The sequence below is a fragment of the Ixodes scapularis genome, unplaced genomic scaffold (genome assembly GCF_016920785.2).
Source record: "Ixodes scapularis isolate PalLabHiFi unplaced genomic scaffold, ASM1692078v2 PGA_scaffold4__175_contigs__length_147842914, whole genome shotgun sequence".
Taxonomy (NCBI): domain Eukaryota; kingdom Metazoa; phylum Arthropoda; class Arachnida; order Ixodida; family Ixodidae; genus Ixodes; species Ixodes scapularis.
This window is the reverse complement of record NW_024609879.1, coordinates 90,497,965-90,510,889: the sequence shown is the minus strand read 5'-3', so window position 1 is coordinate 90,510,889 and position 12,925 is coordinate 90,497,965. Positions and strand designations below refer to the sequence as shown.

Here is a 12,925-nt window from a genome sequence, read left to right as displayed (position 1 = left end):
GGCCCCGTCTCAAGCTAATTAAAAAAAAAAAAAAAACAATAGAAAAGAAAAAAAAAAAAAAAGACTGTTGGCTACGTGAAGATGAGACTTCAACTTACAATCTTGTAGCATTGCTCTCAAGCACTGACTTATTTAGAAGATTGTTACGAGTGCGTGTGCTTTCTTTTTTTTCCTGGAGTGCTACAGTCGTGCGACGCAAAAGGTTACATAAAACATTCCCCAGGTGAGGCTCGAACTCACAACCCCGGCATAGCTCACAAGCACTGACTTATAAGTACCGTGCGCTAACCAATTGCGCCACTGGGGAGGTCTGAAAAAGCTCCGGGGACTCATCACCGAGCCCTAGGCGCGAACAGAATAGCGCCATGACATCATGAGATTATTTTCTTTTTTCTTGCCTCTCTAGTAAAGAGGAAACAGCTGCGGCTGCTTTATCTGGGCAAATGGCGTTTCTTTCTTTTCCGGGCGCTTTGTGTCGTTCAGACGCTATTCGCGACTCCAGCAAAACGGACGCCGCCAAGCGGGAAAACCGGGAACCAGTCGGTCCAGGTCGCTCCGCGCCCCGCCGCGTCTCTGATGGCTTTCGCGGACACGTGCTGTCGGCGCGGGGGCGAGCAATGTAATTTGACGAAGGTCCGAACATTTCTTAAGTTTGCCTGAGTGTTCATTAGTGTGGTGTAGCCTCAGTAGATTGTTTCTTTACATCACGTGTTTGAAAGCCCGTTTACTCCACAACACACGGTCGAGTGCTTTCAATTTCTTGGATGAGGAGGAATCACGGAAAAACGTTTTGATTTCTCGTCTGTCTCTAATCACATTCAAAGTGGCGACTGCTTGGTAACTGATAAGTGGTTTCTTTATAAGGATGTAGAACAGTGGACTGAGGTCGACAGACGAAGTGTTTCACTGGAGGGAACACCAATGTTGCAGTCAAGAGAATGGGAAGGTTCGATAGCTCCTTTCCTTGAGTTTGGTTGTGCTCGATTAGCTTCAAGTTAATTTGAGCCACTAACACCGGCCGGTGCGTTGGCTATTCATCTTGGCAGCTTTTCGCCGAAAAAGACCACAATGAAGGAGTTGGGCTAATTTCGCAATTACTTGATTCAGAAACCTGCTCGCTGCATATGATTAATGAGGGAAATTATCTGCTTTCAAAAGGTGGGGGACGCGTCTCGCAAAGTTAGAAGCTGTCACGTCATTAGGATCTATCGCACCTCCAATATTTATATTATAAACCCTGTCGAAGCCAGCAGCAATATACGTCTACATTGCTCAGGTTGACCGGCCACAAAAAATACTCATTTTATCCGTTCAGGATTCGTAGTCAAGTTCAATGCAGAGAGGTCTGAGTGAATCTCCGATGAAGACTCTCCTCAGTTTGTCCGCATTCGTCTCCGTTCTACCGGCTAGAACCATTTGGCTAAGTTTAAGTAGCATCTCTCTGTCTGTTAAATATATTCTTATTCAGCAGTTCACCTAATACTTAGTTAACTAAGTTCATATTTCAACCCGAAGAATATACTCATATCGCTTTAGTAGGACATAGTACGTAATATAATACATAATCCGCATATTCGTCAAAATGACTTCTCGATTGCTACTAAAACCTGAATTGAAATACGAGTATCATTTGCTCGGTGAAGCGCCAGCGAGTTGACATGCTCCTTGGCTCAAGAAGCGCTTGCTTAATTTTCGTAATTTTCCTGCAGCCTGTGCTCTTGACCGAGCACACGACTGGAGCTGTTTCTTAAAATGCGGACAGGCACAAAGGCTCAATTTCGCGGACAGATAAGTCGCATGGTCGAGGCATGCGAGTTAGCTAAAAATTACTCTCGGTGGAACAATTTTGTAGCCCTCGCCGCTTTCCTTAGATGGTCAAAACTAATTAGAGTCTACTACCGTTTCTCCGGAGCCCATAGTTTCGGTTTTGATCGAAGTCTCTAAAACGAAAGTTTGACATGAAAAGAAGAAAAAAACACCGGCAAAACAAAACTATGCTCGGCAAGTTTATGCATACCGGCTACACTTAACTGTCTCAGTTCAAATACCCATAAAATTGGGCATTCAACAAAAGAAAATTTATTAAATTGAATGCGCCACCCATTCAGGCGGCCCGGCCGAGCCGACGCTAAAGTGAACTAGAGGAGGGGTAGTGAGATCAGGCGCCGAGGCGCGCCATGCATTGCTGTGAAACGGCGCATGTGGAAAGGTCCCGGATGTACGCGGTGGCGCTGCGGACGTAGTGGCTGTAGGATCCGACCGCCTGCGAGCGTTCCGGAGGCCCTGAGCGCGCAGCTTCGGCTTGCGTTTGGTCGATTTTGCAGCGTTTGCAGCTCGAAGTTTGCCCCCATTTTGAACCGCTCTTCACCCCGTGTTACCCGTGTCTGCTGTCGTTTATGTCCAATGAAGTACCATGCCGAATCGACGTCGACAACGCCACTGCTTCGCTCCGGGGTGCCAGACAGGCTATCAATGGCGGAAAGGCGAGCAGCCGTCGCTGTTCTCAGTACCCAAGGAGGAAGAACAAAGAAAACTTTGGGAACGGAACTTGCATCGCAAGGATAAGCTCCTCGACGAAACGTGTTCGGTGTGTGAGCTTCATTTTGAGCCATCGTTTATAACGCGAGACTACGTTCACGTTGTAAACGGAGAAGAGGTGCGCAATCCGCGCGGAAAGCCGCAGCTCTTGCCTGGCGCTGTGCCGACGTTGCTGCCGAATGCTCCGAGCTACCTGTCAAAGAAAACGTCGCAGCCGAGGCCCCCGAGAAAGCGAAAGAACGCCGATGCTTCCTCAGTTGACGGTAAAAAAAAGCAAAACACTGCCTCTCCAACTGCCTGCAGCAGCACTGGCAGCACCACACCGGTTGCAGCCGATACCGGGGCGTTTGATGAAGCTGATGAAGCCTGTATGCCCGAAGAATACTCCAAGCTGTGTGTCCCCTCCGAGTACTGGAGCTGTCACCGAGTTCCGAGCCTCAGTGGTCTCGTGTATTGTAAACTTAAAATGTGTGACAATGAAGTTTTATCCGAGAGAGTAGTTATTTTTTCACGAGACAGCAGGCCTGGAGTTGTATACACTGTTCATCTTTGTGGCCGCATGGCTGAAGGAGGACGCGTCGTCAGCTGCGAGGAAGCGGAGGTTCTTCTCCGAGACGTCGACTCGTATCGTCTCTGTGGAGGTGCCGTGCCGACGAGCGACGTGCCAAGATCCTACCTTACAAAGGGCCTTGAGGGGCAAGTGGTCACCCGTGAGGGCACATACTTCAGCAACCGCTGCACAGGAAAAGAACCAACTGAAGGTGTGTATCAGTGCCACTTGGGAAGAATTAAGAATGTCATGCCAACATCGTCTTTGTCAAATCGAACATAGTAAATTGCGATGTCTGATGCATTGTTATTTAAGCTGAAAGATGTTTTTGGTTTCAATTTTAAATGTTTTCTTTTTTTCTTCACAGGACAAGCATGCATCTCCTGCCGATACCTGAGAAAGGCGCTTCTAACACGGCGGTCAAGGGTTCAGCGATCAGTCAAGAAGCACGTTCGAAGCATCACTCAGAAGCTCCGTGCGGCTGCGCAAAAGAACCGAAGACTGTTGTCTCGCAATGCTAACCTCCAAGCCCAGCTCAAGCAAATGCAAGATGATAATGCCTCAAAACCTGACGAAGTACTACAGGCAAAGATTGCAACCTTGCCTCCCAAGCAGCAAGAATGCGTTAGGCAGTGTTTTTCAGCAGCAAAGAAGAGAAGCTCGAAGGGAAACACCTACTCAAAGGACTGGGTTCTGGAATGTATCATGATGAAAATGAAAAGTGCCAGGCTGTATGAACATCTTCGCAAACACGACATCATTTCCCTACCAAGCAAAAGTACCTTGAAGCGCTACCTCAGAATCTACAAGAGCGGGTATGGTTTCAATCACAAGGTGCTGAAACAACTAAAGCAGAAAACGAGGCACATCAGTAGCTGTAAAAGACGTGGTGGCCTTTTAGTGGATGAGATCAAACTTTCTGAGCACCTCACTGTAACACCTTCTGGACACATTGAAGGCTTCGTTGACATGGGACCTACTATGACTGAGGGGCAGAATGTTGTCTGTGACCATGGCATGATCATCATGTTCGTCCCTTTCACTGGTAAATGGACTCAAATTATAGGTGCGTTTGCCACCAATGGAAATGCCAAGGCAGAGGAGCTTGCAAAAGTTCTAATAGAGGCTACAATCCTGGCTGAAGCAAGCGGACTCATTGTTGATTTCCTCACTTCAGACGGTGCTTCATGGAACCGTCGAATGTGGAAAATCTTGGGAATCGGCGTTAAGTCAGGGAAAGTTACCTGCAAGCTTGAGCACCCTGTTGATTCATCTCGGCATCTCCATTTCCTGTCAGATTTTCCTCATTTACTCAAGTGCCTCAGGAATACGCTTCTCAAGTATCCATTGAACACCCCGGATGGAATGGTATGTGTTATTACTTCGTAACAAAACAAGCACTTTGCAATTTTGCTCTTTCTGATCTCGCGTTTCTTGCTATGCCGATGCAGAGTCATTTCATAAAAGCTATTATCAAAAGCATTTATATACTCGTGCTTAAACACGCATGTCTTTATGTGAAAAATGCAATATGGATGCAATATGTTACGGCTACTGTTTCAGGTCTCCATGCGGCCTGTAAGGGAAGCATTCAAGAAAGACTCAAGCAATGTCACCCTGAAGGCGATGCCCGGTCTTACATCTGTCCACCTTCAACCAAATGGATTTGAAAAAAATGAGGGTGTCCTTCGCCTTCCAACTCTTCGGAGACCGTGTCATCAACGGACTCCAGTTCTTCCAGGATGAGCTAGAGTCCTCCTGCAGCAGCTTCGATGCAACATTGTCCTTCTTTAGGTAAGCAGAAACCTGCTAATCAGTTAGTTTGCTGCCCTTTGACCTAATGAACCCGTCGGAGAAATAATGAAAACACGTGCTAAGTACCTTTGAAGGACTACCTGAGAGAAAATTTGTATTTGTTAAGTCTGTAGCCTCTGTTTACATTCCGGTATAATATTTTTAATTTTTACTGAGCAGATCATGAAAATTTAATTTGTCTATCGCAGCAGTTTTGACTTGTATCGACAATGGGAAGTGCTAGCAAACTGTATGAGTCTATTTGTATTCTTTCAGAACCATCAACAACCTGATCAAGATCATGACTTCCCGCTTCACAGCAAAAGCTCTGCGTCCAGGGTCCAAAGAAGTGGAGTTCTTGAAGGAATTTCTTGATTTTTTGTCTTCTTGGGAGTCCCATGCAAAAGGAGTGGGGGGATTTTTGAGCGACTCCACAGCAGATGGCCTTAGGGTCACAGTATCCAGCACTTTAGCTCTCTTAGATTACCTCACAGCACACGTTTTCAGCTACCTCATGACATCTCGGTTAAGTCAGGATCCCCTTGAAAATTTATTTGGGATTGTCAGACAATCTAGTGGCTCCAACGACCATCCAACGCCAACGCAATTCTTAATTATTGTCAACTGCCTGTCTTTTTATAATTTGGCAAAAGTAGCTAGCTCGGGCAACGCCGAAGTCAATGAAGATGTCAGTTCTTTGCTCAATGCATCTGATGGCTCAACTACAGAAGCCAGAGTTGCCGAAATCGACAAACAGATTGAGGCGGGAAACTTGGGGTCCGCAGAGTGCCTGCTCCGTAGCGTTCCTAGCGAACACAAAGCATACGTAGAGCAAAAAAGTGATTCCCGGTTAATACATTACATGGCAGGGTATGTAGCTCGCAGGTTCCTTGCCCGCAGCAATTGTTCAGAGTGCCGCAGACTTTTTTTGGGGAGCTCTTCCGACGAGGAAAACTGCGGGTTTACGAAAATTTGCGACAAAGGTGGGCTTTTGTATCCTTCCCACGCTCTCTTCCTCGCCGTGAAGAAACTGGAGGATATTTTTACTTTCTTTTTCAGTAAAACGCAGCTGTGCAGCAACAGCATTGTCGATATTATGTTGCTGGTGGAATCCCGCTTCCGCCATACCATAGGCTGCAGCCAACATGCAAGTGTGCTCACGGCAGCATTGGTAAAGTTTTACGTTTTAACAAGGCTTCACTTTTATGTGAAAGGGCTGAACCAGTCGCGAGAATCGCGTAGAAAAAAAAAGATGCACACAAAAATCAGTCGCTGCTCTTAGCTAGGATTGCTCCAAACACGCCCTGCGTTGCCCTTCGAGTGTGATAGAAATGTAAATACTGTAAACGACTTAATTTTTGCGAATCGCCTACAAATTGCGAAAAAATGGGTCCCTCGAACAATTCCGGTAAAATGTAAACACATTGGAATCTATAGTGAGATCCCACCGTGTCGCAAAAATTAGGTCCCGCAAACAATTCCGGTAAAATGTAAACACATTGAATCTATAGTGAGATTCCACCGTGTCGCGAAAATTAGGTACCTCGAACAATTCCGGTAAAATGTAAACACATTGGAATCGATAGTGAGATTCCACCGTGTCGCGAAAATTAGGTACCTCGAACAATTCCGGTAAAATGTAAACACATCGGAATCGATAGTGAGATCCCACCGTGTCGCGAAAATTGGAACCCGCGAATTATTTCAAAACTTTAGCTTTGACCTAAAAGCTGAATCTAAGAGAGCTTAAGTGCTGGATACTGTGACTCTATGCTGTGTTTATGAATTTCTCTAAGGCTTTTGACGGTTCCTCACCAGCGGTTACTAAAGAAGTTAGGCAGTCTAGATCTTCACCCTATGTACACCAATTGGATCCTTAATTTTCTCTCGCACCGAACACAATCGGTAATTTTCAACAAAGGAACTTCTAATACAATAAATGTAATATTTGGAGTTCCACAGGGCTCAGTTCTTGGACCGCTTCTTTTTCTTGTTTGTATCAATTTTCAGAATCGCCTTTGCAATCAGCCATTGAAGACTGGAACAGTCTACCTGAATCCGTTGCGGGTCTGGCGGACGTCGCTCTTTTCAGAGACGCCTGTGAAACATTGTTCAGTGACTTTTTCTTTAGGCGTACTGTGCGTGTACACCACCTGTATGTTATACCTTTATAGGTATGTGCACTTGCGTTACCACTGACTGTCGTCTGCTTGGTTAGTTGAAGCATACTGTATACCTACTTTTTTTCTTTTAAGTATGTGCGGATGTTTTGTCTTTCTCACATTCGCGTGTATTTTGTATTAGAATTTAATCAGCTTGTACCCTCCCCCCTCATTTAATGCCTTCGGGTGACTTGAGGACAATAAATGAAATGAAATATATGTAATCACAAAATATTGAGCCCACCAAAAATAAGTCGTTCACAGTATTGTGTTTTTGCTGAGTTTAACTAATAAAGTGTATTCATGTATAAATAACAGTTTGCTGTCTCACGAGTTCTTTTTGTCCAGCAGTATTTACCCAACAGGTTTCTTTGAAATTGGCTTAACGAGACGCATAATGATGAATCAATAAAGGAGATTAAACATTGGGAGTAGCTTTGCACGGTTTCTATATTAGGGATAAAAGGCATGGCCTGTTGAAACGATCGCATGCCATCCTTGAGGCTTGAGGTGTGATTGTTTAAATATCTAGGAACCATCAGTATGATCCTGTCTCAATAATATAACTAGCAATTTATGCGGCGAGTGAAGGATCTTGCCCATTAAATAGCTTCACCCTGTTTCTAATGACAGGCTCCTAACAAATTCACCTGCCATTAAATAAAAAGTGCAAGAACACTTGGGTTTCGAAACGCCGCCCAGGAAATTGGTCAGGCGGTGTTCGCCTTCCACGTCGCGCATTTCTGCTTCGTACCCCGCGCAAAGCGAACACTGCGTCTATTTTGTGTCGTGTATTTCTTTTAAGGGGTTCGGACCTAAAACGGCAAACATTTCGAGCCGAAAAGCTTCAACAAAGAGTCTTCAGTCGCGCAGCAAAAGCAATGCGAGCCGCCCTGGCCACCCGCTTCATCCAGCCCATGCATTCGCGACGCCCTCTCGTGCCGTCGACACGAAGTGCGGCCGCCGTCAGCGCGCTCTGACCTCACTACCCCCCTCTAGTTCACTTTACCGACGCGACCTGGACTTAGCCGCCATGTTTGTTTGGTGGTGGCGCCCCCTATAGGTCGCTGGAGTCGCGAATAGACCCTTTCAGGCAACATTTCAAGGGCGCCGCCATCTTGACGTCACGTGACCCTGCCGCCATAGCCGCCATAACCGCCCTTCAGTTTCTCGCCGTTCCTCCGCGCTGTGTGCTGCACCAGCTACTACCGGAGCTTTGTTTTCGCGTTCTTTTACGTTCCGCGTTGAAATCGTGGGTTTTCTTTAGGTCTTTTCGATATTTCGGGCTTTTATTTAATCATTTGATATCTCTATTTCAACATATCTCTTGTATTTTCTTATTTATGAAATGGAATCAGACAGCGAATGGGATCGACGATACAAGATTATGGCTTCAGAGACCATGTGAGTTCATCCCATTCTAACGTTCCTCTCGCTAATAAAGGGAAGTCAACACCATTCCGACATATGCAAATTTCAACTGACGCAGTAAGGCTATCCAGTCGTGTTTCTCGCTGCATGTGCGCGCTTGTTTTCGTAAAGCCGACCCGCATGTAAGCGATTTAGCCTTGCGACGAGACGAGCGACAACGACGAGAGTCAGCGACGAAGATTTCTCACTGTCGCCTGTTGCATCGCTCGATTTTTTTGGGTTTCTAGAAAACGTCGCTCACCGTCTTGGTTGCTTGCTCCCGTCGCTTCCACGCGCCTTGCCTCGTCGCGCGACTGCCCGAGCGACAGCGAAGCGGGTCACCGTCGCTTGTCTTGTTGCTCACCGAATCGCTTGCACGCGGTTCATATTTATTATCGAGGCGCCAATGGTCCAATGCTGTGTGCATGAAAATTGAGTATAAACCGCATGTAAGCGATTTGGCGAGCGACCAGATAAGCGACGGCGACCCGCTTCGCTGTCGCTCGGTCAGTCGCGCGACGAGGCAAACCACATGGAAGCGACGGAGCAAGTGACCAAGACGGTGAGCGATGTTTTCTAGAAATCCCAAAACCGAGCGATGCGACGGACGGCAGTGAGAAATCTCCGTCGCTCGTCTCGTCGCATGCAAAATCGCTTACATGCGGGTCGGCTTTACGGAAACGAGCGCGCTCATGCAGCGAGAAGCACGACTGTGATAGCCTTACTGCGTCAGTTGCAATTTACAGATGTCGCACGAGTGTTGACTGCCCTTTACTAGCGACAAAAACGTAAGAATGGGATGAACTTACATGGTCATTGAAGCCTCATAATCTTGTCGTCGACCCTTTCGCTGTCCGATTCCACTCCATTAATGAGAAAATACAAGAGCTATGTTGAAATATAAATATCAAATGATTAAACGAAAGTCCTAAATGTCGAAAAGACCTAAAGAAAATACAAGATTTCAACGCGAGACGTAAATGAACACGAAAACGAAGCTCCGGTGGTGGCCTGTGCAGCACACAACGCGGAGCAACGGCGAGAAACTGAAGGTGGCTATGGCGGCCCGGAAAGCGCGCGAAGGGCGCGCCGACTGGTGACAGCTCGAGTAACTGACTCGCTGAAAGCGTCAATACGAATAACTTTGCTTTGTTTCGCGTATCTCGAAAATTTCAGACGGTAAAATTTGTTTTAGTTGGGCATTCGGTGAAGGCGCAGAGGGTTTTCGTGTGCCCAACTGACTGTCGTTTTGCTGGTGCTGTCAAGGCTTCAGCTGCTGAGCGCAGCATTGAGTATTTAGCATTTCCACTAGCCCTATGACACCTAATATTTCTCAATAGCTTCGGGGAAAAAAAGAAAAAAAGATGGCTCACGATGCGTCCCACGTAACGTTTAAATATTTTTTTTTCTTTTGCACTGGTAGTTTGCGGCACGGTATTTTATATTTTATTTTTGATGAATCGCAGGGTAGCCAAGCTTGGGCAGCACTGACGTACAGCGTGTATAGTGTACTGTGAAGAACGTCTGATTTTGACCTGCTCTGCTGGTGTCCCTGCTCTCAACCTTCGAACTTCGAACGCGTCACGAGGTAGCCCACTCAGTGCCACAAAGAATGTCTTCACTCTGAGACAGACAGATATGTATGCACCCTATCGATATGCTGGAAGTAGCCTTGACGCCACCAGGAACATGACAGTCAGTTTAGCGCACGATGTGCCCTCCGCGCCTTCACCGAACGTCGAACTGAACACAAATTGAACCGTCTGGAACCCGAACACTTTCGGGATACACTAAACAAAGCAAAGTTATTCGTATCGAACGTTTGAACGACATAAAGAACCTGGAAAAAAAAGGAATGCCCAGGTCTTTGCCGCTGCGGCGCTGCTGCCAGCTCAAAGATGCTAGCATGGTAATAGATGCATGATACATGAGTCGTAAAGCGTAGGACCGATCTCGGCCAATGGGACAAGCAAACGATCTTCGCACCTCCCTTTCTTGCCCACCAGAAGAAACCTAAACTCCGAAAGCACGCTCGCTATGTCGGATGAGTTGGTGGCTAGGCAAATTCGAGGTACACTGCTACTCTCAAGAAATGAAGTCACCGAAGCGACGTGAAGCCTGAGCGCCTCTCGTGCAGTCTATGTGCTCGGAAACGCGCCGCTCCCGTAATCTGCTCGTGACCGTTATCGTGATTATCATCATCACAAATTATTAAACCTTACTTAAACCTGAATTATTAAATCAAAGGAGGTCACACCGTTGTATTGTTTTGAATAAACCCAAGCGTAATCTCTCCTGACCCTTTTTGATGGACTATGATTACTAACATCAAATAGTACTAACGCTAAGTCATTAAATTTATTAATATTTATAAATCAGGCGCACTACCTGAAGCATTAATTTATCGATAAACTGTGCAAGCAGTTCGGCTTTTTGAGCTAAAAATACACTGGCAATGCCGATGATAGAGGCGTCAGCACCGCCCTCGACGATTTCCTCAACTTTAAGAGTCATCAGTTTTTCGGCCTCCCACCAGGGGTCGCAACAAAACATCATAATAATTTTTCCCTGTTTTAGGGCGCAGCTCTTAGGCGCCCATTTCCGGCTTGAGTAACTTCGCCGTCACCGCCGGCGCCGGCGTAACCGCGCGTTGCATTATAGGTCATTTCCCATAATGACGTCACGTGTGACGTCACGAGGGTTACGAGTGACGTCACGACGGTCACGAGTGACGTCATGTGTAACGTCAGGGGGATGACGTCACATGTGCCGTCACCCTTGTGATATCATACGGCGGCTAAATTTAGCAGAAAATTCCCAGCTAAATTTAGCGGAAAAATTTTCCCGCTAAAATTAGCAGAAGAATTTCCCCGCTAAATTTAGCGAAAAAATTTCCCCACTAAATCTACCGGAAAAATTTCTCTGGGAGGTCACGTGACCTGGGAGATCATGTGAACCCCCCCCCCCCCCCCCCCCCCCCCCGAGAACACTCGACCCTCATTACCCTTCCCTCCTCCTCCTCAAGAGCTGCGCTCTAATGCGGCGTTACAGGGAGTTGTAAACGGCTTTAATTTTTTCCCCTTTTTTTTCGTTATTTGTTTGCCAGAATAACTTATTTTTTTATTGCTTCAATTATACGTAGAACGAAAACAACTTATAAAGAAGGAGTACAGGTGAACTGTTGGACTCTCACCAGGATGTAAGCAAATCCCTCACTGGGGCATGGTAAAATAAAGTTTCAGAAGTGGAATGAACAGAAAAAAGTGAAACAGTCTCAGGTGAAACCTGACGCGGTTTGTTGTTGCTAAAAAATGACAAAAGAAAAGTAAAAACTCTGCCTTTCCCCAGGTGAGGCTCGAACTCACAACCCCGGCATAGCTCACAAGCACTGACTTATAAGTACCGTGCGCTAACCAATTGCGCCACTGGGGAGGTCTGCGACGGCGGGGCTTTATATCGGAGAGTTCCAGCTGCGAACAAATTAGCGCCATGACGCCATTCGATTTTTTTTTTTTTTTGTTGTTTCTTTGAGTGAAAAGGCAGCTGCGGCTGCTCAGCTCTAGCTGAGCAAAGGGCACGTTTCTTTTCCCCCGGCTCTTCATGTCGTTGACGCATTCTACGATGAACTTCGCTTTGTTCACAGCTTTCTCGACGAACATTTTCGAATTCCAGGCGCTTCGATTCGGTTTCTTTTTTCTAGGTACCTCAGAGAATCTTCGTTAAACAGAAAATCTACGAACAACAAAAAAATAAAAACTCAAATACCCGAATATAATTTGGATATTAATAGCCTATATTTTTCTTGATGGTGTAGTCATAAATACCTTTATTTTCCATTCTGGTACATGAATGACGGAAGCAAAGAAGAAAAAGAAGCAGTATATCTTGACGGAGCACCTTGCTCCCTTGTAGTTTCATATAACATCGACTGCAATAAATTATACGCAGTAACAGCATACTCAACATAGTGCACAATTCAAAATAAACCGCTTTTTGCTAATTCATTTACTTATTTCTGTTTAAATCATCGCGCAAATCTTCCATTGTGATTAGAATTAAAGAAAGTCGATGGTATTGTTTAGGTGAGCCCTCAGTGTAGTATAGGGCATGTGTATTGTAGTGATTGCATATCATAATTATTTAGACAAAGTGACGCAGTCCACAGTTCCGCCGAACGAGTTGGATAGAAAATATATGCTGTCTCACAACAGCAAGATTCACTATTTTTTGTTTCTAATTAAAAACGGACCATCAATCTGTATACCTGTACGATCTAATGAGTGGTTAAAACGGATGCGTAAAGCTAACCAGAAACTTTTTTTAAATGTTTTATCTTAATAGGAGCCGGTAAATAATTAGTGGCAAAATGTACGCTGCTGATGTTTTCGTACATAAAATCGTAGACACGTTGCTAATGCAATTACTACGAAAAGTCCACATCAAGGCGTGTTTTACTATGTTCACGCTTTTT

The 12,925-nt window shown here is 45.7% G+C and overlaps 2 non-coding genes across 2 annotated transcripts; both read right to left on the bottom strand.

Moving 5' to 3' along the window:
• Window positions 1-215: 215 nt before the first annotated feature.
• Trnai-uau lies at window positions 216-307 on the bottom strand. Its single transcript is given in 2 exon segments — window positions 216-251; window positions 270-307. It is a non-coding gene; the product is annotated as a tRNA-Ile (tRNA).
• An 11,487-nt stretch (window positions 308-11,794) lies between these two features.
• Trnai-uau lies at window positions 11,795-11,886 on the bottom strand. Its single transcript is given in 2 exon segments — window positions 11,795-11,830; window positions 11,849-11,886. It is a non-coding gene; the product is annotated as a tRNA-Ile (tRNA).
• Window positions 11,887-12,925: the final 1,039 nt, after the last annotated feature.